The sequence below is a fragment of the Tigriopus californicus genome, chromosome 11, assembly GCF_007210705.1.
Source record: "Tigriopus californicus strain San Diego chromosome 11, Tcal_SD_v2.1, whole genome shotgun sequence".
NCBI classification, from domain to species: Eukaryota; Metazoa; Arthropoda; class Copepoda; order Harpacticoida; family Harpacticidae; genus Tigriopus; species Tigriopus californicus.
This window is the reverse complement of record NC_081450.1, coordinates 7,295,005-7,322,999: the sequence shown is the minus strand read 5'-3', so window position 1 is coordinate 7,322,999 and position 27,995 is coordinate 7,295,005. Positions and strand designations below refer to the sequence as shown.

General features: G+C 44.7%; 1 protein-coding gene and 1 long non-coding RNA gene across 2 annotated transcripts in view; one reads left to right on the top strand and one right to left on the bottom strand.

Moving 5' to 3' along the window:
* Positions 1-16,079, bottom strand: part of LOC131890152 (uncharacterized) — a 52,667-nt gene extending 36,588 nt beyond the window's left edge. Inside the window, exon 1 of the mRNA XM_059239443.1 lies at positions 15,754-16,079. The gene's annotated coding sequence lies outside the window, so the exon portion shown is untranslated. The remainder of the gene's footprint in view (positions 1-15,753) is intronic.
* Positions 54-8,664, top strand: LOC131890153 (uncharacterized). Its single transcript, XR_009374277.1, has 3 exons — positions 54-727; positions 801-947; positions 8,284-8,664. It is a non-coding gene; the product is annotated as an uncharacterized LOC131890153 (long non-coding RNA).
* Positions 16,080-27,995: the final 11,916 nt, after the last annotated feature.

Below are 27,995 nucleotides of genomic sequence, written 5' to 3'. Positions count from 1 at the left end.
TAACCCCAATATGGAAATTGCTCCTCAATCCTCAATCTATTCATTCGCACATGCTTGATGGCACTTGTTCAACCCAAGTCGTGGGTCGCGAACACCAAGCAAGCACCAACGAGGTGAATACGCAGAGAGTCCGGCCTACCGGTACATGTCGTATTCACACAGCTTGCTGAACTCGTCGTCCCATTGAATGATTGCGATCAAAATCTCGGAATGCATCCTCGTCCATCAACGCTCAGCAGAGCAGTCTGTCCAGAGCTCGAATATAAGTAGGTACGTGATAAACGAGTACGTATGAGAACGAACGAGTTGTATGCAGAGTGTCAGTGAGAGAGTGAGAGAGTGAGAGACAGAGCGAGAGCCCCTCGTTAGTCGGCGTGAAGGTATGCATGCATTGCAGGCCATGAAATGTGTGGGTGAAGAATGGCAATTGATTGAGGGTGATTGAAACCCATCGCTGCTTGGAGAGAAATCCTCACAACCTTTCTGGACTTGGGGATGTGGAGATCGCCTCGAGGATTTGAGCCAATCAAAATCCAAAGACGTGGAAAAAAAGAGCATGTCTTGGGACAGATTGATGACAACTGTGAGGAGCCAATCGTAAACTGGCCCGGAGCTGTGAGCTGTGCTCCACAACTCGTTCTGGCGAACTGGTTGGAACAACAGACTGACAAGATTTATTCGAGTCTCTCTCGCAAGACAGCTTTGATGGAGGAGCTGAGCATGAAATGTAAACAAGAATGCAACATTCGATACGATTTTTTTTAAATCCCCGAGCGAGATTACATTGCTCTCAAATTCAGTTCCAGTTTCTTCGATATTGGCCATGGGAATGAATGCCCGTTAAGTAGAATGGTGGTGCCAAAGGGAAATCGTCTCGATTCTCACTCCTTTACCTTGAACAATATCTTCTGCCTCCTGCCACACATGCATGCTTTGTACCTACGTACGTACGTAATTCTAGGGCACATAGCCATATCACCCATTGTTTGAACGGACTAAATATGTGCAGGTTCTCCCCTGTGTAGTGCTAGACGTGTTATACAGTAAGTACGTGTACTACTGTACATGTGCCAGTACAATGTGCGGGAGCTGGCCACTTTAATCCCAATGTCAATAACGAGGCGCTCGTTTTCGAGTCTCGGATTTTTGATCAAATTGAAAGCGAATCCCTTCAAATATGAAGCTCTCGCCGGGGAAATCGTAGATTGTTGGCAAAAAAAAGGGCACACAAAGGACGAGAAAACGATCCCAATTACCGTCGCAATACCGGGACCATGTTTGACAATATCAACGGTGACAAATGTGTGTTCATGATTGAAATCGGATCCCATGAATGGCTCATGATGGTCACACACGCAATGGGCGGAGAGGGCGAAATCAACCAGTTCGAGACAAGATTTGAATGGCTAACTTCGCAATACCTTGTGCACATCATGACGGTTCATGGTGGTCGTCAAGAGTGTACCTCTGCATGTGTGTGTGTGTGTGTGTGTGTGTGTTTTCCTCTCTCACTCTTCAAATGAGTACATATTAGGCATGAAAAAGATCCCTGAGACGTGTTTGCCGAGATGAGTCAGGTGACAAATCCAGGGTACTCATGTCTTGTTTCACGGAGGACCATGAAGGGGATGACAGTTTTGCAGGAACAAAAGTTTATGAACCTCAAAATCTAGTCAGGAAAGGTTTATCCATGGGCAGATTTGAAGGGCTTTGATTTCAAGCGAAATCAGTCGGATCTGAGCATCTCTTCCAGCGATATTCGGATTTCCCAGCTTCCACCATATTACTTCAACGAGCATGATCCCACCTTCAAGTGTGCCTCTTGCCGTTAGATTAGCCATCAAAGATAACGCCATATTTTATGAGTCCCAATTAGTTTGAGAGCCCTTTTCGAGGAGGCACACTAGTCCTCATGTTCGATCCCACCATCGCATTAGATTATTACGAGCTGTTCCACTGCACTCGTCCACTGACTACTCGTACATAGTAGACAGCACTTGTGCTTCAATGTAGTGTTATAGCCAGTCTACGTAGAGTACCCCAATTTGTCGCCGAGTTCTATATACAAATCCAGAATGCGGCAGACACGGCAGAAGCGGCTGCAACGAAGAACAAGCGGCCAAGCGGCCTCCTATACTGTTTGAACAACCATGGCTGAGAGCAAGATTAGTACGGGACTCCAAATAAACAAGGAATATTTAACATGTGGGTTGGTACTGTATGTAGAAATGAAGGGGACACACTCGAAAATTCAGTCCATTCCAGCATGTTCCAGGAAAATCACAGAGATTCGAGAGAACCCTTTTCAGCCTCACAACCTTTGCCAAAGAGCCACAGTTGAAACAGCAATGAAATTTGGCATGGTTCCAACGTGTGCCATTGTTATGGACCCTTGAAGGCTATTTTCCCTTTATCTTCGTTGTCGTCTCGATTTCCAAAAGGCAATCAGACATCCACATGTACAGTACGACATTGTCCCATCGTTAATACGTCGAGAGAGCTGGTATCTGGCGAGTGAGTGTCTATATTCTCCAACGTGTAATGGACTGACTGAGAGAGGGATGGGGGTGGGGAAGGGCGGGACGTGAGTGCGAGTACGAGAGAATCGAGAAGATTCTACATTCTACATATTGGCATGAAGGGAAGGATTCTTGGATGAACCTCTCTGAGCTCCTTGCGTCACAACGCACGGCATACTTACTTAGCTGAGTAATACGTAGTCAAAATGGGAAGGCACAAGGAGGGGGACTTTTCTTCTCTCTATCTCTTCTCCGGAGAGTTGTGGGATTTCTATATATATACACACCGCTCATGGGAGTCATCGTCGGACAGATGACTCATTCACCCGTTGCCGACAGGGGAGGAACACTTTCCGACTCTTTTTTATCACCCCACCACGAGTGCGAATGGAGCCAATAATAAGCATTGGACCCTACAAATAGACCGATTCTTTATTGCAAGCACCCCACACACGCCCCCGGCAATAACAATACCCCACTTAGTTGGGGGAGTGGCCGACCGAAACCCCAAGTTCAGACAATAATGGTAACAATGCTTCAATGAACCAAATCATCGATAGCTTCATTATGATTGAAAAAAAACCACGTCCCTCCAACCAACCAAGCGAGCAATTCCATCCATTGACTGTGCTTGATCCAAAAAACATGTCCCTTTCATGTTCTTCCGTTTGCAGCCAGATCAAGGGACGGGTTGTTATAAAAGTGCTCAGCCACGACTACCAGGCCATATGTCTTGACGGCCTATCTGCATTATCTGTCTTGGTGGGCTTGAGATGAGCTCTTTTTGTCGCTGGCTAGACTATCCTGGCCATGGCCAACCCGCCAAGGCCAAAATGCTCACTTACTCACTTCCACTGTCCAATGCAGATTCCACCCAGATGAATAAATGCAAATTGCTAATTTCATCGTCCAAAAGCCAATGCTCTAGTCAAGAGGGAACAGTGAAAGGGGCTGATTTTCGGGGCCCTTCAACTTGAACATCAATGGGCGCCTGTTTATCTGGCTGCAAAAGCTCGGACGATGGATGATCATTCATGTTTTCACTAGAGTCGTTCATGCAAAAACCAAAAGCAGAGAAGGATGGTGGATCACATGAAACTTGACCGAGCCCTAAACCGCTCGAGAAATATTTGCGTTTTGGGATCGTGTTTTTTTGCATCTCAATCAGGTTGGCGAGCTTTCATCGCCCCGCAAGCTTTCATTCCAGTTGGTATTTGGTCCTAGAAGTGAGGGCTGGATTTCGAAGTCAGAACGTCCGCCAACCATCCCAACAATATTCGCCAAAGAGCGATTGACGGAAAGGGGGAAAAAGCTGAAAGTTTGGTGGCAATCTGGGATCTTCAATCAAAGCTGTCGTGATGATTTCGGAATCGTAGGAAAGGATATTTCTTGTGGCTGGGACCAGCCGTAACAAGTTCAGGTGTCTGATTTTGACGGGAGAAGCTGGCAAGTTACGTAGACCCACATAGAGCGAACCATCTGTTATTGTGAATTGTCCCCTAAACAAGTGTACCGGGGATAAGTAATCGGTGGGTCCATTCTGTTCCACAAATCCAAATTAGTCAAGCAGCCACGGACGACCTTGTCCATTGACCCTGATCCAAATGACCATGGCACTCAATCCTGGGACCTAAGCACCAGTAATCTCTGCCCAAGCCATTAGGAACATCACTGTCCCAAAGCCCCTTCAAGTGAAGAGGAAGATCCATTTCTCACAGCCAATCTTCCCACCGGAGAACCGAGAACCGAGAACCAAGAGCCAGCAGAGTAAGCGAAAGATTCTCACACGTGTTCTCTGACCGTGAAAAAAAAACCGCCAAGCCACCCAGTGAGTGAGTGAATGAGTGAGGTGCGACGGGTGGGTGTTCTCTTGGACTCCTGCATTACTACTACTACTACTACTACTACTTCCTCACCCGGCCCCAGTTCATGCCCTCCAAGATGTACGAAGTGGATGTAATGCTTACGTAAGGCTGGCTCTATTCATCAAGATATGAATATATTTCCCTCCGGAATTTGCTTCACATTGACTCCAAAACACTTCTTTCCATGGATTTGGCTTAATCCCCGAGTAATCAATCTCTGAATGGAAGAAAGCCCGGCAACGAGTAAACCAGTCAAACACTAGCAAGATTCTACAAACATCGTTCCTGGAAAGATCCCGAGGGCCACAGAAATCGTGGTAAGGACCATTTTGCGACGAGAAGATAATCAAAAAATAAAAAACTTCCTCGTGGTCGCATATTTGCATGTCCAATGGTTTTTTGGCAACAACGAATTTATGGCAGTGGCGGACGGCAAGCTCAGCACTCTGTCAAGGTATATCTGCTCCTTCTGACTCCATTTAGAGCAAAAAGTACGACTTAATCCCTTTTCGGATTAGTAGCAGAGAGCCAACCCAACCAACTAACCAACCAACCAACCAACCAAGATCCATTTCTCCACCCATGTAGCCGCCTCCGAGTAGCTTTGCAAGTCAGGTGTATTGATGGTGGTAGCTTGTGACTTGAAGATGATGTTCTGCCTCGAGATATGATGAATTCCTTAATCCCCATAAGACGGATACGTTGCGCAATTTCCCAAAGTAACGAGCTCAGCTGACTCGTGATGATTGGACACATGTCGTGTGGCAAGGCCTGTTCGAACTGGTAGGCCGCAAATGCAACCGTTGTGGCTCACGGGTCTCACCCGTCATCCCCCGGTCAAGAATCTATGAGCCATCGACTCACGAAAGGGACCAACATCACGTGACAGAGGGGAAACGAACATTCGAGGAAATTGGGATTGACGCAATGAAAATGGATGAGATCCCCCCCCAATCCCAAGACAAACCAACATAGCACCAACTAGAGGATGAACACCCAAGAGACAAACAAACGGGCGACAAGATTTTGGGAGACCCAAGGAGAACAACCCACTCAGTGACACCCCGGAATAAAGCAACGTTAACAACAACAACAACAATAGCAACTGAAGAAGCGATCCAAGAAGTGACAACAAGGAAGCAGGCAGTTGCCCTGGAATGGAGCTTGCTTGCATCATGGTCTGTCTCACTCACTCAAGCATGAGCGTCGACCATGAAAAATGACCGTTAATGATCCTGGCTCTTGTGGTTTGGAGTAAAAATTCGATAAGACACGCTCAATTAGGCTTCTTAAGCTTCCTAACAACGCGGGTAGGAAACAAATACACACCGCCTCAATGGCGCACTATGCGCTGGATATAGTACTGTATGATCCGTCGTCACCGGCCCGTCGGCCCGCGGGGGTTGTTCCCAGGCAAAATGGTTTTGATTGGGAAAAGCCCAGTTTGTCTGCACAAATCATCCTAGGACGGAGACTATTTCTGTTCTGATTGAGGCCGACGAATAAAAGCTTCCATTCAACACCCTGATAGAATTACACTTAACTTCAAACTGAGACATCGAGATGCCACCTAACCTTGGTTCTTTTCCACACTTGGGCGTGTGAATTGTCGTGGAGGATGAGTCAAGTGATGCTCCCTATTATATTAGTCAATCTTGACGTCAGACAGGGTATTTATTCTTTCTATCGATGCTAGGAGGCGACTAACGTTTACTTAGCGAGCGCTTGCTGGATGGTGGGCATAATGGAAGGAAGACGCTAATGCCATTTGTGCAATTTCAAGTCCAAGATGAACAGTTGAACACTCGAAGTAGATCCCCCGCCAATTTGAGACCTGCAAATTGAAATCTAAAAAAAGCTCCCTTTCCCTCTCAGTGCGCCTTCTTCTTTTTCTTCTTCTTCGCTTTATTTTCTTGGAGGCTTTTTGTGTGGGAGGAGAACCACTTTAGCCTTCTAGCCAGATTTTCAAATGAAATGCCATTCATCGAACCATAATCGTTTGAGCGTTGATCGAAAAATACCTACGTATGTGTGTACAGTGCCTACTGGCTAACCACGTGACGCCGAAGAGTGTCTTGAAATGTTAGATTCCTTCTTCGAATCATGGCCAAGAACTTGACGGCACTTGAAATTGTATCTGACCATTGAGAAAGTGAGATGAAGGGCAAAATGCTTCTTGAAATTGATTACCCATCCAGAGCTTGTCGTGGAAGTAGTTTTTCTTGAGGAAATTGGGATTGCAATAAAATTGTTCTCGATCACTTGATTGACGTGGAATTGCAAGCTGTGTTTGTGTGTATGTGTGTGTGTACGTAAGTCGTTTAGCGTAGGGCTGCTGACACCCATTGGTTTACTGGCGCTGGAAGCATTTTATCACTGCTTGGCTAAATGGATTGGACAGTACTTCAAACCTAACCCTGGCGACAAGCCAATCCCGATGGACGATCCATCAGTTCGATCTAAAGGAGGTGGTGATGTAAAAACAAAACAAAAATCTTTTCTCGCCCGAGCCATAATAAAAACACCACCAATTATCGATGGACTATTAGACTCCTGCGTTTTGCTATGGCTCACTCGGTTGATTTTTCATGGCCAAGCTATTCGCTTGATCATATTCACTTGATATCGATTCTCCCTTGCAGGCTATTGATAAAAGTACTAATGCTTACTAAGAACAAGCGAGGACCTCTTCACTCCCGATCAATCGGTAAACAAACAAGTTCTATGGTTGGCGACCATTTGGTGCATAGAGAGAAACCAAAAGGAAGTTCAACAGCGTAAGCTCCCAACTTACATATTTAACGATATTAGTCAAAATGTCCGAATATAATGATGTGTCATCACGACACTGTTTTCATGGCCTTTTCGTGGTAAATGATCTCAGTTCAGCCAGATCGTGCTTGGTTGTTGGCTTACTTTGGCTCTTATGCTCTTGTTGAAGAGTGGATGTGGATGTCGTTGTTGTGGTTGATTTGCACAGGAAGTCATCCACTATTAGAGATAATGAACACGTGCTCAATCGACAATGACAGTACTCGTTCGTCCTCTCTCTCTCTCTCCGAACTGAGATGTTGTCTTCTTCTTGAAATTTCCTCAAGCCTCATTAATTCTCAATGTTATGTCTCAATGCAGCAAGAATGTAGCCTTATGCATGTAGACGACCATCGCCGGAGCCAAATACATACACATTACATACAACATACGACATACGCGGTTTGTGCAATGGAATTAACTTGAAATGATCAGCTTGTACCCAAATTTCGAGACTACTTTGGATTGTTCAAGGTTGCATAAATCCGAGTTGAAAGTTTCGACCGGGAGAAAAACCGTCGCGGTTTCCATAAAATCCCGAGTCAGGCCAAGCTCTGCGGTGGGAGAGTTTTGGAGGATGGATCATGGATCATGGATCTTGCTTCCTCATCCTCAACCGTAAGCAAAGGAATTCGTAAACCCTAATTCTAAAAAAGGCCAAAGAATGGACTTTGTTCGCCTCAAACCTGCTTCAGGTTTGATTTGACCCCAAATGGACCCCGAAGATCACTATTGGCTCTTTTTGGCTTCGATTGAAAAGCTAATCTTGGTGGCGAGTGTCTGTGTCTGTTGCTGTTGTTGCTGCTGCTGCTGTTCCTGCTCTTGGCGTGGCTCCTCAAACCGTGACTTGTGAAGACAAGGCTCTTTTTTGTACGTGCCTTGTCGGCCTCCTCTAATAGCTTGACACATGAAAAGTTCTGCCCTAAATTGAGATAATTGAGCCAAATGTTGAAACTTTCCTACTTGGATACTTGGTCACGGCGAAAAAGTTGTGTTGTGCCATAAATGCCACAAAATGAAGAACCATTACGTCCATTTAAACCAAGTTGAGGGAAATGAATTCACTCCGAGAGATTCCTTTCTTTCAGGAATTCGATGCCTTTTCATGTTCGATGGCAGACCAAACCATGCACTCGAAGTTCCCTACCAAACTACCAAACCAAAGAGACCCTGACTCTGCAATGTGCTCTGCTCTGGACGCACAACAACTTATTTCAAATAGCCATGTTGTCATTTTTTTCCACCTCCAAAGAAGTGTTTGCCATTACCATTGCACATCATCATCTACAACAACAACAACTTCATCTTTGTCATTGTCGTCATCATGCCGGCAAATAACATGCGTTATATGTATAGTAGTTGATTCTCCTAAATAAGACTTGCTCACGTTACTTGCTTCTACTTTGTCATGGCATTGGTCCTAAAGTCCAACCGGAAATAGTGAAATTTCCTCCATTTCAATGGCCTGTCTCAACCCTAACTACTATTTCGACCAACATCACTACTACATACCAAAGCTACTACAACAACCACCATCATCATTACACATAACCATGACGAGAACCAAAGCTGATGTTAGTTAGAGTGCGTATGAATGCGTATTATGTACAGTGGTAGAACGATACTCTTCATGGTTGCCATTATTGTCAAGGAGGGTAAGGCAGAGAGATCCTGCTCTCTGACATGCGTTCGACACACGAATCCGGATCATGAGCCAATTTACAGTTGTTTCTCGAGTTTCATGTGTGCCCGACTCTTTCCATTCAATGTATTACGAAATGTGCGAGCGTCCCTAGCTTTTCCAACCTCAGTCGCACATTACAAGTGTTACACGCATACACATGATTCACTGTATTGTATGGCACACCAAGCGGTGGGCTCGAATGCTTCGTACGTATTACTGTTAGAGGAGAGTTGTTTGAGCTCTCAGGTTTCGTGCCAAAGTGAAATAAAAATTTGGTGTTGACTGATTATTATGAAAACATCATGTTCAGCCAAGTGAGTAATCCACTCATGCCGTGGTGAGGGTCTGTCGGTCCGTCTGTGTGTCTGTGTGTCTACCTGTCTGGCACGAATTGTCTTGCTTATCGACGATACTTCATACTTGAGACGGTGAGGCATTCGAAGCATCGGGCTCTCCACAATATAATAACTCGCAAAAAGAAGTCCAAAAGAGAATGGTTCAGCTGCGAATGACAAGAAACCAACAAAGAGCACACGACTCGATCGGGCAGAAGTCAGAACTTTTACAACCTTTTGTTCCTTTGTTTGATGTTCGCAAATCTACTGGTCATTATAGTACGTAGTCTTGGCTTGAGACATTTGATTGATAACAACGCCACGCCAGTTTGATCGCATTTGAGTCGTCAGTGAAAGATGAAGCTCATTATAGCATGGGTAAAATTGACTGGATCGTTTGCAACCAGTCACAAGGCTCCTTATCAGATTTGCGAATTCATCATCAGCCACAAGATTCGCAAATGAACCCTGCTCGTTGGGCAAGGCCAATTTATCTCTACCCTAGTACAAAAAAGATCCGCACCCAATGCTCCAGATCAAGCCAACCACATTGGATTATCGCTTAAACTACGTACACAGACCAGGCACATGACGTCCGTCGGTCCGTCCGTACTTACACGTCCCTATGGGGTGAACAGCTGCACCATTTTTATCCCTCCCTGTACGTACTACGTAAGTACTTGCAACGGGTTCGGGAAGCGACACATCACCATTTTTCTGGCAGACAGCAGAAAACTGCCCATAGAGTCCAGACAGATGGTCAGAGAGTATTGACATCTTGGGCATCTTTCAAAACCATTTGTAGTGTTTCCTCTGCGAATGCAGGTCTTTTTAATTCAATTAAAACCAAGTTCCGAGTACAGTGCCAGTGACGCTCCTCTTGTTCGAGACATCTATCGGGGCAAGAGACCCTCTCCCTTTCCTTTCTTTCGCTCTTTATCTCTTGGTTTCGTGATCCACTCACTTCTCTCGTGGAGGTGCACCTATTTAGCACTTTGGCTTAGGTTCCACCGCTAACACCAATTGTCTTCGACCAACCATGGTATCGCCATCAGGGTTCCTCAAGTGATTGAAGGATAGTGGCCCGAGAATAATTGAAGAACATCCTATGGATAGCATTCTTCAATTGTGGGCACAAACGTTACCATTCTTGGAGTCAAAGTTGGGGATCAGCTCATAAGTGATCAGACGGAGAGAACCCTGAAGAGCATTGTTCACGATATATCCCGCGACAAGCCATGAATTTCAGGTTGAGAAGGCTTTTTCTAGCCTGAAATAAGCACAGTGGTTGCGATGGTGGTGATTTGAGGGTGGTTGACTGGGTTGCTGGTCTCCACTATTGAGGGAAGGGATGGATGGTTGGTTGGATGGATGGATGGATGGATGGAGAGAAAAGCAACGAGTTAACCATTGATGAACAGCTTGAATCCAAGCCAGGTGAACGCGACAACGAGAGGAACTAGGCAATTTCCTATTTTGAGAACTGTAAATTGCTCTTAGCCAAGTGTTCGTACACCATTTCGACAGTGCGAGAATCAGAATAGAGACTACTAATGCTCCATGTTAAAGTAGAAAAACGAGGCCCTCCCCTCTCTCACCTTCGAAAAGGAACAAGTAACTCAAATCCGAGCTCAAACTTTAGTGCACGGAGTACTGAATACTCCACCACTAAGTCAAAGTCAATGACCAAGATATGTGCTGGCTTTTTGGCACGTGGGTTAGGTCTAATGAAGTCAGAGTGACTGGAAAATTCAGCTTAGGCCATGCGAATTGGTGCAATGCCGCGTTCACATCAATCCTTCAGTACAAAAAGACCCGATGGCCAATGAATGACATGAGACATCGGGACCTGGAATTAAAAGCGAATGAGACCGCGATGCACAATGTTTTGTACCATGGAACCCACCTAATAGAGTGCTTGGTATAATGCATTGTACGTGTACTAGCTAGAGTGTCTCCTCCCCAATCAATCTCTCGAATCAACAAACAAACGCAACCCCCTTTTGTTGTCCATTCACTTCATTGTAGTGCACCTGTTAGGAACTACTAATCCAGTTGGTAGTCTGGGCCATGGGCCAACATCGCATTGGCTTTGCAAGACACTTGATGAAACTGGCGTTTGGAAAATGGGAGTGATGGAGAAAAGTTTGTCGTGGTAATTCCATCAATCCAAGGGGTTTCAGGACAGATCTCAGGACTTTGAGAGCCTAAATGCCCACCACCCTCAGCCACTGAAGTGTTGTACAGTGTGTACACAGAGCGTGTGTGCCCTGAAGAATAAGGAGCAGAAAAGAGGAAGGGGGATTTATTTGACAATTAGAATTACCCTGGGGCGGTCATGCTTTGCGTGTTGGTGGTACTCGGGCTCAGGCAAATATCAAGTGAGCAGAAGCTAAGCGAATCCCACTCGATGTGAAGCATGACAGTGAGAAGAGGGTACAACACCAACGAGTTGTTGCGGCTATTACTGCTATGGCTGCTTTGACTTTCCAAATGGCCAAATGCTGATCTAAAACGAGTACGAGAATGAGTGAGTGGTGTAACCAAACGGCAAATCTGTGCTCCAAGGGCGACCAGTCCGCCTTCCAGCCGTTTAACCATCCAGCCATTTGCCAACTCCAATCAATACAAACACACACATGAACAATGTGGCCCATTTATTTTGACAGCACCCGAGAGATGCACAGGGGCGGTGGTTGAGTCCATTCGCACCCATGAATCCTGATTGGCATTTGGCTCCCGAAACGGGTGAAAAGGCGAAAAAGTCGCCAAATCCGCTCGTTCGAGTCCGAGTGCTTTAAGCACTTTCTAAATTCACCAGGCAAGTGAATGATGCCTCCGAACCGTTTTACACGCCAAATAATGAAATGCAACACTTATGGCTCTGCCGGGCTTGAAACACGCAATCAAGCACCTCCTACTAAAGAAGCGACTCCCACCAGCCTTTTCAAGAAGATCACAAAGCGTGGCTCGTTCATCTACGTATAGAACCACGGAAGGGCTACTACCACTGTTATTACTACGTGCGTAAACTGCTCATGTATACCTACCATCCATGTGTAACACGTATTCGTACGTATGGACGATTGTGATGCACACACAGGAAGTGGGTGAGAAATTGTCGGGCAACCAGGTCTACCACGGTCATCTGTACGAATGGCTCAATCTGCCGGTTTAAAGCTTTTCTTGACAGATGGAAAGATTTTGGCACTAATTCACTGGTTCCACCAGCTGCATGAATGAATGCTTTCTATCCATTCTCATACACCTCTCCGAGCCGTCAACTTTACCCTAGCACCACCAAACACACCTTGCTTGCCGACTAGCTTACCGTACATACTACCGAGACTGACTTGGGCTTCAACAGTTAATTACGAGGCAACAAAGGGCTCATTAAGCGCACTACTTATATTGTGTGTATATATACAACACATCCTCGGCGAGCCTTATGATTTACTAAGGTCCCCCCGCCCTTATATGTAGGATCGAGTGAAGGGCTAATATTGTGCTTGGCCAAAGCCTCGAATCCTCTGGGTTTCCCTCATATGGAATGGTTGTGCCTCGTGGCTCATTCGGGCGATTCCACTAGCCGACAGATTTGGTGGGGTTTTAAACCTGGTCACACTCCGAGCGAGCTCTTTCCACCCAAGTCAGCTCAGTGTCCGCTATGGAAAAACACATCATTACCATGATCATGATGATCACTATCATGGCAACAACATCAGGATGCTGGCGTGGATTGTGTCTGTATACACCGAGGTATAAAGGTGCCATACTCACATCAGGAAAAAAACATGACCAAATGGATAATTAGGCGTATTTGGTCAAAATGATGGTTCATTCAGCTTGGTGTTCTGTAAAAGTCGTTGTTGTGCAAACTTCATACGAATGTGCACAAGTCATCTACGCGGGAAGAGGGCTCTGTTAGATAGTGTTTGTGTTTTACAAAAAACGAGTTTTTTTCTTTCTCTTGTCAAGGATCGAGCCGACTTGAATGTTTAGATTACTTGTTTCCGAGGCATCTCTGAAGACAATTTCTTGCTGAACTTTGAATGATTCGACTCATTGAATGGATGGACTTGAGCTTGGATATCATGTTGACAATGGCCAGCCATTCGTGACAGGAGGCCAGGAATCCCACGGCAGAAATCTGAGAGAATCTTGCCTTCTTTCTTTTTGGACATGGACATTTGTAACGCTAATCAAAGCATATCAGCCAATCGAACTGACTGATGGCCATTTTTCCCATGTTCAATCTGCGGAGTCGTCACAAGAAGGAGGCAGATCTCGCTTCAATTGAACCAATGCGAGTGGTAGTAGGAGCATTAGTAGTGGTAGTGGTAGTTGCCTTGCACATGCAGAAAGTCAGAGGGAAATGCCCGAGAGCGCCTCCAAGAGAAACAAAACCATTGCTTCCTTCTTTCCTTTACTTTTCTTCTGCCTTTCTTTGCCGAGCGTCTCGGTGGTTCTGATGTCATGCCCTTGGAGGCATTTTTTCACTTTGTAAAATGACTACTCATCATCCAAGTTCATCATTACATACAATTCCAGCCTCTGGTGAAGATTCTCAGAAGACAACAATTTCCTTGTCAAACCCTCTGCCTCGTAATATTAAGGATCATCACCACCGTCGTTTTTCTTTTGTTTAAGAGACGCATGGACAATGATTTGATTTCAACTGTCAGATCTGGTGTCCCAAGTGACACGGCCATGTTTTGGAATTATTGATTCCAAGGTGCCAAATACTCAGCCCAAAGCCTTATGTGCTCAACCCAACTTGTCAAGATCGCTCCAACGAAAAGTTCATCCCAGCGATGAATGCTCTCAAAACTAGTCAGCCAACGCACTGACTTTTGGATTGTTCGTTAAGTCAAAATACTCTATTCGATAATTTTCAGAGGGTCGTTTGGGCTTGCGGAACAAAGCTAGAGTAGGATGAGATGCCACATCCACGTCCGAGTTTTATACTCACAACGGAAGCAAATGCGATCCACTCTTGCGAGTATGGAACGGAGCCGGAAAATGACACCTGAGATGGCCGAGGCTGTCATCAATCAGGAACGCAAGATCATATCAGCCAAAAGCTACAACAACATCGACACTAAAACAAAGAAAAGCTCCAAAGACACCCACCCCAATTGCAGTTTTTAGGGAGTGTGCCAAATGAAGGACAACTTGATGTCAGGGGATGAGAGAGTACACTCGGTGTGGTAATTTGAAAGAACTCCGCCGAATACGCGAGTTTGTTCGATGAATGATCAATGTTCCAGGGAACGAATTTTAATGAAGGTTGGCTTAAGATTACTTTTGACATGGTCATGATTATCATTATCATCATCATCTGAGCTCTCCACCCCCTCTTCGTCCATCGAGCATAGAGGTCCCAGGCCACCATTGCCTGGAGCCCAGGCAATGACAAGAGCAATCCAGCAAGCCCAGGGGAAAGAAGTCCTTGTAGTTCAGGTAAAGCACTATCAAGTTTCGTTCGTGAGCCGTTCGATCGGCTCAAAGTGACGGAAAACGAGAGACTTTAAGAATGGCTGAAGAAACCGAAAACAGAGGAAAAAACTTTCCCGTTTCACCTCAAGTTTTCTCCTCTGGGTGGTGAGCGATAAATTTGCTTTTTCCTTCGCCAAAGTAGGGGCCGTGGTAGTGGTGGTGGGGTTTTGGTGTTGGTATTCTTTTGTTTTGCTTGGTTTCATTGATTCCAGGCCTCGTTGGCTGCAGCAGCATGGTCCAAACTCTTTAAGATGCACCACCCTACAACCCAAGCTTCAAACGATGAAGTGAATGAGGATCGAGGCGGTGAGCGGAGAGCGGTGAGCGGAGAGCTCACGAGGTTTCATTTCACAATGGAAACCCTCGCTCGTTACGAGTTACGGAAATGGAACTAAACCATTTGTCTATTCAGTCTGCTTCCCCTTGAATCCTAAAGTCTTTTTAGCTTGGTTAGTAATTCTCCAAAGAGAGAAATTCTCCGTATCATCATCATCATGATCGTTTTACTCCAACACAGAGCGAACAACACAAGAGGAATCAATTCCTGGGGAAAAAGTGCGGTCCGTTCCAAGCAGGAACACGCCAGCTAACAGTTAACCGAGGATCATTCCTCTCGGACAGTCACAGATTGGAAGTGGATAACCCGACGAGAAAGAAGTGCAAGAATAATGCCAACACCTTTTGGTACATGCTTCCTGAAATCAGATTGTTCCCCTAGACAGGTTCGTTCCAATAGTTGGATCGCCAGTCGGAAAGAAGCTCAGCAGCTAAGGATCCGTTCGTGCTTTTTTCCTGATGGGAGCAACGAACATTTTGTATTTGGCGCTTATCGTTCCAGCCAACATGCAATAAGAGTAAGTAAAAGCCAAGGCAAAAGAAGAACTTTTACTGCTCACATCGAACAATGAGTACAATTTATCTTTTTGAATGACGGGCAATTTGTCTCGCGCCTCTTTTTGACTACCAATGGATCCAACACGATTTACGGCACAGCCACCAAATTCCCCCTGACTGCCATTTGATACATTCATGTGCCTTACCTGGCGTTACACGACGTTCGAGACCATAAGGCTTTCGTTTCACGTTCATGACACCAAACTTTGAAGAATCGGCCTAGGTTTTCCGTTCAATCACTGATCTTTATTTTCAATTTGACAGTTTCAACACATATGATCCGTCTATCCAGTGATATTTTCAGCTCTATCGAGATTGAACTCACTTCTCCAACTGGCCGGCTGTGGCGGACTTCCAACCACCAACATTGGGAAGAAGAGACAGGAATTTCCCCCATGGAAATAAGTTGAACGAGCGGTAGTCTTTACATCGGGCATTCGCACAGTCAAACGCCGTTCACACGAATTGAGCGATATCTCGAACGAGGGGTTGGCCGTGAGTGGGTGGAATGCGAGTGTTCGAACGGAGTGAGGTGAGTGAGTGAGTGAGGGAGTGAGGCACGGAGTGAGTGAGTGAGTGAGTGAGTGAGTCAGCTTTGGTGAGTGTGGCGGAGGGAATTTTGGCCTCTTTCTCCCAGAGTGATTTGTGATGAAATGTTATCCGACAAGGGAGAAGGAAAGCATCATTAAATTTGTCTGAAAATAAAGAGGGATCAAGAAATGAGCAAGAAGCATCCGAAGGACATTTGAGAGAAAGAGAGAGACATACAGAGACAGAGATGGAGAGAGAGAGAGAGGGGTCGAGAAAGCAATACCAACAGAAGCAGCCAGTGGGGTGGAGAGATAGCCAAAATTTGAGCTGGACACATGATCATGATGATTCTCGAACTACCACCACCACCACCACCACCACCACCACCACCACCACCACCAACTCATCATCATCATCCATGTCTTTTTCTTATTGCTATTAGTACTGGTAACAAAGATGTTAGTGGTACTGGTCAGGGTAGGGTTGGTTCTCCAGCTGGATTGGGCACCAGTTTTCGGCAGTACTCGTGGTCAGTTCCCATTGTGGCCATGATGGTCAAGATGAGAATCATAGATCTCTTCATGAACTTTTTTCAAGAACTTTCTAGCCGGCGGAAAAACACCACATGTAGATATGAGGAGACGAAAGAAGGAACAATTTCAGCTCTTGAAATGGCACTTCAACGCTCGCTCGTCAAGGAGTTCTGGGATCGGGGAAAACAAGTCTTTTCAAACAACAATATCGCCCCTTTCCTTGGATGTTTGGGTTGGCACATCCGTATCCAAATCCAGGACAAATTAATTTCAAGCCATTAGGTTTTGATGCCGCGAAGACTTTTTCTCTCAACTTTCCATCCCAGAGCAGAAATATGGGGGGCACTAGGTGCAATACTGTACGTAGTTTGTAATAGTACGTACACGGGATTTCCCATTCAGCGCACCTCTTTCTACGTCAGTGAATGCACGTAGAATTTACAAATCGGACCAGACCAATTTCTAAGTGCTCCTTGACATGGATTTTCCCCTATCAGTCACCATTGGAGACCACACTGTCGACGACAGGCCCAGCAGTGAACAAATTACTACTTACTTCTTGTAATGGGAAGAGATGTACATTTAACGATTGACAAATGCACTGTTAATGAATGAGAAGGAGAAATGTCTGTAGAGTACTCCCCAAACTCCGTTGCAGTCCCATTGAAAATAATTCGCCTCGTAAAAGAATGGCCAATGGAGCAATTCAAGTGCAATTGTAGAAAAAGAATGAAAATAAAATAGTGCCTCCTTCTACCCATCACATTCACAACGAGCGCCATTCTGGCCAGGATTGTCAATGCACGGATAGATACGTACAGTACGTACGTAATGCGTACAGCTCGTATCCCTCGTATTTACCCTCGAGTGAGTTGGCTTTTAGGGCGAGAATAAGAAGCAGAAAGGGAAGGAGAGGAGGAAAACAAGGAGGAAGGGGGAAACCACCCCAAATTTGTTCACCCACACCCCAGTCCACCCAACCCAATCCTCGGATGCCATTCTTAGACAACATGAGTGAGGATTGAGGCTGCTTGTTGGATTGGATTTAATGCCTTGTCTCAACGTCGATCTCTTCGCTTTGCCCCTTCCTCTAGAGGGACGTCGGAGACCAACCCGGAGACGCTTCTCAAAGACGCGAGACATGAAGGAGGCAGCCACGAACCAGAGCAGCCAGAAGGGCCAGACAACAACGACCAGAGGAACGAACCCAAGAACCCAACTAGAGAGCCAATCTACGCCCACTTCACAGCCTATCACAACCTATCACAGCCCATCTCGTCTTCGCATCTTCGTGTCTTCGCTACGTCTATGAAGTAGAACGACGGCTTAAATCAGTCTGGGCTTGGATGAACACGGAGATACGAAGACGATGGATAAATCCCACTGGGATACGCACCTTACCGGAAACCCACCCATTCATAACAAGACAATAATCCAGGCAATTCCAACCGGAACCGGGACAAGATTTCAGAAACCAAATCATGGCCACCGACTAATGGCTTTCATTCCATGTGCAAGGTGACCAAAGCGTGCCCGCACTCCTTGGGCTGTAAGAGAGAAATTCCTTTAACATTGGTCGCAAATTCCCGATTTTGTCTAGACCCATCCCGTCAAGAATCATTGTCGGGCCCAACCTGTCTCACGGCTTTGGACGAATATATCGGTTTCCTCTTACTCTCCCCCTCCAATCATCAATGAAACAAATGACATCCGAATTTAAACCAGTTGTGTGGCGGGACATTTTCAAGACATTTTTCGTACCCGAAACCGAGCGATGAAGATACTACCCCCCCCCCCCCCCAAAAAAAGAAGAAAAAAATGTAGAATAAAATAAACGAGGGTGAACCACGATCATTCTCGAATCCAATTGTACATCTCTTGTCATTGATGATCGTCAAATGTGATAACTTAAGGAAGACTGTTAAACATAGCCGAGTACAGAGACTGTCAAGACTCCCCGAAACCGTCATCGAGTGTCACCTGTCAATTCACCCTCACTCAGTCACTTTCTCTCTCACGTTCTCAGTCAGTCAGTCAGTCAGTCAGTGACTCGCCCACGAACAGTGTGCTGTTGTTACAATCAAAGGCCGTCAGCGAAGGAAGAGAAGAAAGGAACAGAAGGACAGGAGCAAAATGTGTATCCCACTTGTGCCCGTGCATCATTCCACCCATACAATAAAAGAACCATTTGCCGAGGCATGCAATACACGACTTCTCTATGATCTATTAATTAAGTGACTGATTTGATCATCATTCTCGAGGGCGGGCCAAACACTGATATGAATCTTATTCACCGTCACCGTCATCATCATCATTTTCATTTTGATCCAGGCTTCGTTATCATTCACGTTGGTCGCCACTTTTTTTAAAAGATCCCCCTCCCTCCTCCCTTTACCGTGCTTGATCGTTCTCGTTATGCTAATACATAAATGCCATGTCACTCTTATTTTGATCTCTCTCTTTTTTTTGCTGATCATTATCAGCATGTGGTGGCACATGCACGAGGAATATGACAATTGGCCAAAAGTTATGAGATCTGTTTCTTTCTCTCTTTCCTTCTCTCTCTCTCTCACTCTTCTTTATCAAATTTGACTCTCTGCTTCAAGTTCCCAAACTTTTAAAATTGGAGTCAAGACAAACGAGAAATGAAAAGATATTCAAATCGATTCCAGAGAGGCAAAATTAATGAGAGCATGGGTTAAGGGTTTATAACGAGGGTGAATTCAGAGAGGAAGGTGAGCAATGCGATAAGAACCAGCTGCCTCATGATTAAAACAAATCCATAGGTGAACTTGGAGCTCGTCGTCTTGTTCCTCGTTTTCGGAGAACATCGCTTTAATTGTGTTTTCAGCATTTTCAGAGACCTCCTCATCGGGATTATCTTGTCCGACTCGAGTGACAACTTGAAACGGGGTGTTATGTTCCTCAACGGAGGAAGCAACTACAAATTGAAAACCAAGCCATCTACCCACGTCCGCAGTACCTTGTTATAACTAGGATAATGTACCTATCGGTATTTCCTTGAGCGAATGACACATCATGAAAATCTGGAGTAAGAAAGAAGTGCAATCATGGTTTTTAATTTTTGCGGCCAAGCTCGGGTTGGACGGCGGTGGTGTTACTTTCCAGGCAGTAACTCGTAACATAATTGTCGCAGAGTCGTCATTCATTGGACGAGATGCAATGACAGTGATTGAAAGAATTTCCATTGTTGAACACACCATAGAAGAAAACTTGTCGACACGACCAGCTACGTTCAGTAGCACTCGAACTGGATGAACACTGAGCAGTACTTGAAAAGTGAGGCCAATCTTGTGTTTTTTCAGTCTGGGATTTTGAAGCGAAGCTCTGTTGCCGAGTGCTTGAAATTTAGTTTGGGTTGAAAAACCTGCGGCTCTGATTTGATTTGTCAAGACCCTCTCACCAACGACGTACTACGAGCTGGGCTCTATTTTCAACCTCGAAGTCAGTCCTAACTGGCCGACTGACAGACTGACTGTCTGGGATGATGGATATTGAAGCATCACGATTGTAGATCGTCGTGCCATGACTAAACACATTAACCTTAATTTTTTTCAGCTTGTGTAAACACTAACAAAGATTTCTTTCTTCATGATATGCATTGTCATTCTTGATGGTCGCGATTCCAATGTATCGTTATCATCATCATCATCATCATTATCATCATTGTAGTCGCCGTCCTCAGCATTGCAGGTAGGCTGCTTGGTTATCATATGCTTCACTGCTATATAAGGATTCTTGTCCAAGCTACCTTCCACCATTGGCTAGATTTGGCCATGTTTTCCTGCTACTTTAGGGGATACGTATTATTTGTGGTGCTGGGAATGGGTCATACCCAACTCCACTGTACGTATGTACATACAACATTTGAATACCCATGCAGACTTCAATAGGAACACACACAGAGGAGTCTGAGAGAAGGAGAGAAAGGGAAAGAAAGGGGCTTTTGGAACACAAATATGAGTATGAGATTGGACTCGAGCCAATAGTTCCTCCTCCACTTCTGGAATCGTTTCTTGGTTCCCCTCCATCCAACCTCCCCTCAATCCAATTTAGTTTATTTTAAGAGAACATGATATGGCACATTTTTTGACGTTGGATCCCAATTCCAACATTCAGATGGTTTTGTCTCGAGGGTCAAAGTTTCCACACTCATTTTTTGACCCTTGAAGCCTTCCCAAAGAACAGCGCCAAATGGGCAGATCCCAATACTATTTAGGTATACTTGTTGTAGAGTATGAACTCAGGGGAAGCGTCAGCTCACAATAACGAACAACAAAAAAGTGACAAAACCTCTGTTTTTACTCTTTTGACAATCTGTAATACATTTTGAATATGCCTTAGGAGCGTTTGATTCAAATCATCTGGTAGAGTTAGCAAATCGTCTTGTTGTTCATTTGAGCACACAATAGCATATGGACGTTAACGATTATTGAAAAATGACGGTCCTTGAAAGAGGCGGTCTTCAGACCGCAAATAAACAGACAAAACACTTGTAATCATGACTTAACTACCAAAACCAATTGGAGGCAAGAGCATTAAAAGGTAACTCGACAAGGTTGCATTCTCAAATATTTTACTACTCTCCCTAGGCGGTGATGCTCTTCCTGTTGGTTCTTCTGATCAAGCCCTCTAGATCTGACCTCTTGAGAGACATGCGTTCATCGAGCTAACTGACTCGCTAACTGGGCTCACTGACAGACCGGGTCCTTCCCTCTACTTCTCAGTCTCATTCTCCCTTCTCTCGGTCTCGGAGGATGTGAGGTTTCGGAGGTCGGAACCCTGGCCGGGAGGAAACATTTCCATAAAATGGGAAACAACCAGCCAAAGATCAAAAAGGAACAACCAACGCCATTCAGTTCTACAATTGGACAGAGGCCATGTAATTGGGTCAGACACTAGTCGAAAATGACACTCTGTGGATCTGTGGACTCGAGGTCTGCTTGTTGGCTTGAGCAAGAAAAGGTGTGCATGATTTGGTATGATTAAACTTTGTCGTCCCATTTGTCTTGATCCATCAAAAAGCCACTACCATGGCTTCAGATAGGTCGCCCTCCCGCCTGTCATGGAAGTCGACAACGAGCAAAGGGACGTAGGGTTGGTTGTCTTGATAGGGTAATTAAAGTTTGCCCAGGTAAACAATTGTTATTTTGACTGACTTGGTATATTGTTCAGGCATGTACGTAGTACATGTCTGAGTCAGTCGCTCTTTTTGAACGAGCGTGACCTTCAGCTCATTACTCATCATTTCCCGTCAGAAAAATCTCACCCTCCTTGAGACTCGGGAGTCGATGGCTTGGATTCAGATTTAAAATGGTTAGATCAATCCAACAGCTATTTCGGTACTTTTTATTAGGCCAAATCGTATTCGCATGAAATGTGTCGCCGGTCAGGCATGATTTTTAAATAGAACAATGGTCTGTAAATCTATGTCGCTAGATTCATATTAATAAAAGCCTTGCTGTTCGTTCAAGTGTTTAAGAGATGTGTTAAACTGATAACATTCTGTGTGAAAGCCATAACAATCATATGGCACTCGAAACAAATCCTTACATTTTACACAAACGCCGTTGTTGACATGCACAAACATAACTTGTTCCATCAGCCCCGGATGGACCGAGATAAGATATTTGCATAGTAGATATGTTTTCTTGCCACACATGGGCTCACATGCACATCGAATCGAGAAACCTGGAGTCGCCACAACAGTAAAAAAAAGACCTCTTTTATCGACGTACCGACCATTTCATGGTGCGTGTAATGCCACGTCCCATAGACCCAAGAACCCAAGAACCCAATGCAATGAAATGTTGCTACCAAAGCATAAACACACGGACATGTATCCGGCGTGGAACGTGGGATCGCAAAGGATTTCCCTCGTGATTCGTAGAATCAAATCTCCATCAAGTCCTGTTTATTGATGCCAACGAAATTGGACACAAACCATCCTTTCTTTCAATAACAGGGAAAATTGAGCAACCATTCTTCGCTTGCAAGGTGAAGATACGTAAGTGAACATGTGCGTATAAACCAATCTGACGATCGAGCCGTACACTATGGAAATGGATCCATGGTGGGTTGTTCTAGTTCTAGTTGTTGTTGTTGTTGTTGTCGGGATTGTTGTGCTTGACTAGGGAAGGAGTTCCGCATCATTGCACTCATTGACCGTCCATTGAAAAAGATGCTCATAACTCATTTGACCATTGAAACAATTTGGTACGCATCACCAGAGATGGAGGGCCACTGATGGACTGACTGACTGACTGACTGACAGACTGACTGACTCATTGACTGAGGGGTGGGCTGGTTGGCTGGTTGGCAGCTTTGATAGAGTGCCTTGTGCGTGAGTGGGCTGATTAACTCACTCACTACATGGATAGATGGATGGAGGGAATTATGAGAGCTCAATATGTGCATAGGCACTAACCAATTCATGGAACTGGACTGTCAGTTGGCGAACCTGTCCTTATACGCACCATGTACTGGAGGTTCCAGCTCGGCCATTTCCATGAGTACGTACGTATGTGGCACTCGACGACCACGACTATCATGATCATGATGAGTGAGGAGGGGGCGACAGTGGCTTTGCTGGTGGTGCTGGTGGTATTGGTAATACAAGTGAGTCGTAAAGAAATCCATCCATTTATTATCGATGATGCCATTTCAACAGCTGCTCAAGCTTCCGAGGATAGTGCAGAGTGCAACCAGAACCAACTCTCTGTCACTGTACAGTCCTTGACAAGGAAAAACCATTTTTAGTACTATACTTCAAAAATGTTTTCCAATATTTTTGTTGCTTTTTAGACTTTTTAGACTTCTTTAATTAAAAGATTGCTCCCTCGTTTCTGATTTTCCTGTCTAGTATGATCGTCCAAACTTCACTTCGAACAGTACTGCCAGAGGATGACCTTACTTATTAGAAAGGGATGATTACTCACCACATGATAATCACTGGGATCGCTCCCTTCCCCTTCATTCCTCTTCATTCCTCTTTTGGACATCTAAAATTCGCCCTTTGTTGTCCTGGATGGATTAGACAGCTATGAGGACTAAAGCAGGCTCCCGTATCAGATATCGTTTTGTCCGGAGGTAAAAGGGTTGGTGAGGACTGAGGAGCACACCCTTTTTGTTCAAATTCACTTGGCATGGCGAATTCTGTCCATTTACCACTTACTAATGGGTCGGTTCAATCTCGTTTCTCAAAACATAAAAGAGTGACTAAGGCATCGGGAGTGTGGGCGTGAGACCAATCAAGATGATTTGAAATGGCAATGAATGTTGTGTGTGGATGGGAATGATCCGAGCCTTGACGGACAGTCATAATGGTTGGTTTTTTTAAACAGTTCGCTCAATCCATTAAGGATGACTAAAATAATAAGGGTGTGTGGCCCATCTGTCCAAAATCATGATGGCATCCGCTCATTGCATCTGACTCTGAAAGTCCATGCAAGCAAGTTCAGATAGTTTTTATCCAACGCCATCCAGGAATTTTCATACCCACTCTACTAATCGGATAAATAGATCGGGCGTATTCGACTGCAAATATCTGCGAAAACGACTTGTTTGTTTGCAACAGTCAGCAATCACGCTAACGTGCTTTTTTCATAGCATTTCGCTCATCATTGGAAAAAGGTTTGCTTATCCGAGTGTAAATCCCATCGTGAGTATGTATGAACGGCTGAACTGACCACTTATAGTTGCATTCACTGTTCAGTTTAGAACATATGGCCGCAGCAATCCCCCCTGAGGGTAGATTACGGGGCCAAGGATTAGACGGACTCAAGGTAGGTACTCGTACCAACATTATTGGGACAGTCCTTGGTGTGTAGTGCATACACTACACTAAGCCTGAACTCATACCGACTATATAGACAGTCAACAAAAGTCGATCGGGACCAAGCAGGTGGACAAGCAAGTTCCAGACCAAAAAGGAGATAAGATTTTTCCCGCCCCGTGGCGGAAATAGCGCCACCATCGATAAAGATAAACTCCTGGCTTACGTGCTGGCCACTCACTTTGTTTGGATGGAGGTGCACACCTAGACAAGCTACCGCATTAACTCACTTTCTTGATCAGAATTTGGGAGCCATCATCATTCAATCAGTTTTTAATTATTGCCCGATATTGGTAAACGTGGATGATGGTAACAGATGGTGGTCAATCACCCACTCGACTTGGTTCATCAGGTGTAGCCCAAACCACTGAAGAAGGTACTACCCTCTGTTGAGTTCTCTGGGGGTCGGGTGCTATCGGGATGAAGGAAGTACTCTCGGGAATATGTATTCACAGTACTACAAAAAGAAGCATGGCCAACACTTATTCCGAGGGATGAAATTTGAGGACAAAAAGATGGAAATGAAACTCTCATTGTGCAGACACAGCACACAAAGGCAACAACAAGATCGATAAGAGATAATACAGCGCCATCCATGTACCGGAGTAATGCTTCTCAAATTATGTGTGTCTATTTACTTAGTCGGGCAGGGCGACTTGATAAGAAAAGAGCCTCTTATCCTGGTTGTCGATGCTGCGGGGAAAGGTTTCACCTTTCCAGGATTACTCCCAAGTCTCAGTGCATTCCGTCCGACTCTAATTTCAGTCACCTTAGGTAAAGTTGTGACATTTTCAAAATGACTCGTGTTGGGTAACCCTGTGGAGTTGTTTCAAGAGGTTTGTCAAGTATTCGTTCAGTTTCCTTGCATTTGGGACAAGAATTGCGAGTTGATATTAAAGCCGAGTGTTAATGACAGGAAACAACTATGAGCCATGAAAGAATCAAGATCGTAAAAATTGGCAACATTTCATACCGCTTTAGTCAGCTTTAGTTGCGATGTTGCGGTTTCACGGTATGATGGGTTAGTTGGTTAGTTGATCGGACGGTGGAGACGAAGTGGACATTTTTTTCCGTCCAATCATTGGACTACGCCCCGATCCTATTGTAGGCCACTACTACAATTCAATGTTGGATTCGAGTACAAAAGGTTTTTGAAGAAAAAAATTGCGAGATCGAGAGCAAAATGGTTGACTGGCTTGATCTCACGGTAGAATCAAAGACAGATTGGGATCTGAGAATCCCCACAAGAGCCCGCCAGGTATGGGGGAGAAAAGGGGCTCTACCCTGCACGAGGTGCACATGGTGTCCATTATGTATACGTATTGTACAATCACATATGTAGGTGTAACACGGTGAGTAGGGGAGGGTAAAAAAAAGATTATACGTCTGTCGCTAGATATTTGTAGGGTGGGATTGTTCCCCGTTGTGACCTTTAGCCCAGGGCGCTTTCGCTACCTCACGTTTGCCATCACTTGTGTCTGATAATCTGGCGGATTAATTAATGGAGAGTGCACATGCATTTCTAAACAGGTACCAGTTAGTGCGCAATACGTAGGTACATACCTTCTCAAACCCTCTGTTTATTCAGAACGGATGAACAAATCCACGATCACTTTTCATTACCAAGACAATGGATACAGAGTGTGAGAGAACTATGAACTCGTACACTCAGTGCATCAGTGACCGCCCATCGAAGGAGGCAGTCATTTTGTCTTTCACTTCACCTCAATAGTCTTGCTCGATTTCAAATGAAAAACATAACTTGGCATAGCTGAAAAGGCTGGAGAGACAAGGGGAAATGCAAAAACCAAAGGTTTATCTTAGTCAATGTTGAAGGGCATCAAGTTGTATGGCCGTTACACATCTTCCGTTTTTGGGTCAGCTGATATTTTGGTCCTTCGAGAAGAGAATAAAACCTAACCTAACGTAACCTGACCTAACCTAACCTTTCGGTTGCAAGGGCCTGGGGGCGCCTAGGCCGCAGCGCAAGCCTGCGGCAGCTCGGTTGCAAGGGCTTCGAAAACAGCGGCAGATTAGAGCTTAATTCTGCAATGAAAAAAAAAAGATTTCGCACATCGGGGTTCGAACTCACGACTGCCAAAAATCAGTTTGAAATCACGGGCCTCATACATACACGGCTATCGGTGTTTGTTCAAGGAGGCATCGGCAACGTTTGTACTTAAAGCAGCTACATGTCGAGAGAGTGGCAGCTGACCCAAAAATGGAAGACATGCAACGACCATACATCAAGTTGATTCTGCGACTTTGACCTGGCCCATTTCAACCCAATTAAACTAATTGTATCGGAAGAAAGAAGATTGGCTAAGCAATCCCCAAATCTAAATTAGGCAGGTTTGAAAGTTAAAACCAAATAATGTCTTTGTCGCACCATAAGACAAAATCATCATGGTTTGGTACTTCCAGCTCTTCATGGTTTCGATGTAACTCCAAAGGACATTCATATAGATTATCAAGTAAAGGAAACCGCTCAAGCCGTTTGTCAAACCATACATACCCGTAACTGTAGAGCCAACAAAAGGCAGAACATTTTCGGTTACCGACTAATTTGAGCTTGAGTGGGTGCACAATAAATCTAGAAAATATGTTGATTTATTTCGGTCACTCCCGAAGTGTCTTTGGCTTGGTATCCTTTAAGCAGGAGTATGAAATTCATCCTGTTTGGATGGCCCAAATGAACTCTCCCTAAGGTTGTTAATAACATTGATTGAAGTCAATATAAAAACAGAGTTGCCAAAGTGAAATGAATCTGAATTGATTGAAGCCTTCTGGCATGTAACAAATCATGGAACGAGAACATTTCTCCCTAATCACAAGAAGATCAAAGATGAAATGATTTGGCCTGCATCATGCACCATGTGCAAGAAAGATGACATGAAAAATGTTTTACCCGGCAATTAAGATCGGCTTGCAACCTGCTTTCGTTCATGTACGAGACATTTAGGATTGATACATAGGATGGATAGAAAATCAGAAAAAGACTAGAATATCAGCAAGACGGCAGAACAATGAATAAATAATAACAATGGTTTTGAAGTGGAATCTGTTTAACTTTATGTATTCGCTCACAACTGGATAAAAACGAGCGAACAAACTCATGTACTACAACGTCGGCCGTGTGACGTACTCAGTAAAAACATAAGCACAATTCTTATGAGAAGTCATGACAATTTGACTTGAGAGTGGATTGGGAGGAATGAGTTTGTGGCATGTTATGTCCTATCAGATTAGGGTTCAAACGGAAGCCTAATTAGCAATCAGTACAATACCATACCTTTCCCCTGCATTAGTCTACCCTAGGGTGAAAAAAGGGAGCCAAAAGAGCAAAAACCATACTGTAACAAAAAAGACACATTGAGCACAGTATACAAAACGAGGAGTCAAGTGTTCGTAATGGCTGTCATCCAAGGGATCTTCTAGCGAAACATTTGCAAGATTAGAAGAAATGTGC